The following is a 3183-nucleotide window of genomic DNA, read 5'->3' on the forward strand; positions in this document are numbered from 1 at the left end:
TTCTATCTCACAAGCCTTAAATTTCATCAAAGAATTAATGATTAATACCATAATATTTGTGGCAGTATATCACCAACATAGCCCATAGGAAGATAAGTATTGTAGGTAGTCATGTTTATATCTGGGTGATTACTACTTTTTAACTCTAATATCAAACAAAATACATAGAATTCCATGAACATCAGTTAGGAGTGCTTAAGCTTGTACTTGGGCAAAGGCTCAAATTCTGTGTTTCCTGAAATATGTAAGTAATTCCTTTAACTATATGGTATTACAATCAGTTTGGGGAGAGCATCAAACACCCTTGGGAATAGCCTGAAAAGTTGGAAGCATCCATGAAACGTTTTTGCCAATGACTCAGTTTGAAAGTGCTCATTCAGTAATTCACACCTTCTACCATATACAACTGCATACTGAACGTGAACATTCCAATCATTTTGAATTGTCTGATGTGGGATTATTGGCCTAAACCTGAATGGAACCATAATTCTGAGCTAGCTGGTATAGGTACCACACATCCTTCAGCTTTATAAAAACCAAACACAGACAGAGTCTATTTTTAACATCTTAATGGATCTACATTGAATATCAGGAATAGCAAATTCTTAACCCAAGAGCAAACAAGAAACCATAGAGGCCAGCAGGAAAGTTGTGCTCATATGCTTTTATGATATAATAGGAATGAACAGCCTTCAATACTGCACAGCTGAAAACTGAAGCTGTGTCAATGTCCTATCTTAGCACAGTAGTATGTGGCAGTATCTGCAGTGTCCATGCTGCTGATCTAGAGGAACGCTTGGTTGTTGGAAATTTCCTTAGAGACTGTGAACCAGCTCTTCAGAGCTGGGTTGTAGCACTTATCATCATCCCACCAAACTGTTGCCAGCCACTCCAGACCCTTCCCTGATGGCTGCCAAATGCAGCTCAAGCCTATTCAAGAAATGGTCAGTGAAAGCCAGAAGAAGAGCAAGTCAGACTGAGGATCTAGGAAAGCTGCAGTACTCTAGAACCAAATTCTCTCAGAGTAAGCTGGGAAAGAACATCTGTGAAGAAAATAAAGCAGATCAATGTTGGAAGAGGGTGAGAATACAAGAGTTTCATCCCTTAGGGAGTCTTGGCACTCACATTGGGGCAATCAGCAGCAGCAATGAAGAAGGAAACCTGTCCATGGCTGCCACTAGTGAGTTCAAAGGCCCAGTGTTGGCTTTTCAAGTAAAGGTTGGTGGGAGATATTTGTGTTCCTTCATCAGGTACTCACTCTGATGGTGTACTTAAGTTTTAAGACCCAAGAGGAACCAATTTGTGATAGGAAGCACAGGAGCCCTCAAGGGAGCTCACTTTTGATCCCCTTAAAGAGTAGCTAGCTAAAGACCAGAGTCCTCAGAATAAAACACTTCTGATGAATGCTGTATAGAAGGAGCAACACTAAGAGAGAACCTCAGTCTCACATAAATGGACATGACTCTGTTCACTCATCCAGGGATCATTACATGGTGTTTTTGCATGTAGGACACATGAAGAACTCAATGCATTAATGTTTCTCATGCTTTTGTCTTGCTCTGTGAGTGATGCCAGAGATTGCCTCCTATGTTGAGTCTTGTGAGGACATATTTTCTTTTACATGCTCACACAATGTACGGGTACTGTAGTCTTCTTGTAGAGATTACAAGTATGTGTCCTCTGAAGGCTGACCCTTGTGAATGCTATAATTATACAAAAGAGAGCAATGTTTCACTGACTTTATTTATCATTCAGTTTCCTGGATCATATTTTTTCTGATTTCTGTATAGTCAATAGCCAGGGCCTTCATCAACACATAAGAAAACAGAACAATCAGGATGGTGATTAGCTCCATGAAACTTACAAAGAAGAGCAAGAGCTCAGTTATATACATTTCAGATCAAGATATAGCAAGTAGAGGAAGTATATCCCAGAATACATGCTTGACTTCATTGAACTGACAGAAGATAGGATGAAAGTGGCCACTGTGTGGATAATAGCATGCTCAATTCCACCTGCATAGGAAGCAGTGATATGTCTTACATAGACTTGAGGAGTCATGCTCACCGCATACAGAAGTGGGTTGTGAATGGCTACATACCTATCATATGCCATTGCTGGTAAAAGAAAGCATTCTGTGGTCTCAAATGTAACAGCAAGGAACATCTGTGTTGCACAAACATGAAATTAAATAATTTCTCTTTTAGGAAGAAACCTACTAACATATTTGCAGTGATATCTGAAGACTAGCAAGCATCTACTAAAGACTATGCTCTGAGGAAACAGTCAATAGGGCTGTGGAGTTGGGGATCTCCAACAACTAAAAATAAGTCCTATAGTCACTATAGGAGTAAAAACAAAAATTGCTAGGAAGGATCTGAAGTTCATTGTTGTCTGTGAGTCCCTTGAGAACAAATGAAGTAGCTTATCTGATGTTATTCATATTGAATCCCATGCAGTAATAATGTATTACCCTTGTTTCATTCAATAATGATCTTGTAGAACACAGACATGATATGAATTGCCTAAATTTGAACAACTTTTATAGTGATTTTTTGGTAGGACATTATTGAATATATGAAAATAAGCTTGAGTGAACTGTTTTCATAAAAGAGACTTGCACCAAAACACACTCATGAATGAAATATGTTTATTTTTAAAACTTTGAAATATAAATATATCAAAATATATATAATCCATAAAATATGATCTTATGACAAAGTTCTAGTAACACTGTAAAAAGAAACCCAACCCAGAATACTGAGTGCCAGCTGAGGCCCTGAACCCTTAGAGTAAGACGGGCAATAAGACCATACTAACATTTGGGTTCCTTTTCATTTTCCCAGGGTTATAAACATTACAGGGACTTTTCTTCTATGATTGAATTATAGGATTTGAAAGAAGAGATTATTTGAGAATGTCTGAAATTCTCTCCATGAGATTCATATATCATCACAAATGTCCTCACCAAAGTCAGGCAGTAGGAAAGGTCAATAAGAAGCAAAAGATCATTGGATACATTGGAACCTGGCTAAGGTGTCAGGTTTGAAAGAAGAGGCCAGAGAGCCAGAGATACAGCACTGCTGGTCCTGGATATGGGAAACTCAGACAAAAGACTATTCTGAGAAAGAACATCATATCTAACCATGAATACAGAGGTTTCATCTCAGATGCTTTGTCCAT

The sequence above is a fragment of the Mastomys coucha genome, unplaced genomic scaffold, assembly GCF_008632895.1.
Source record: "Mastomys coucha isolate ucsf_1 unplaced genomic scaffold, UCSF_Mcou_1 pScaffold6, whole genome shotgun sequence".
Lineage (NCBI taxonomy): Eukaryota > Metazoa > Chordata > Mammalia > Rodentia > Muridae > Mastomys > Mastomys coucha.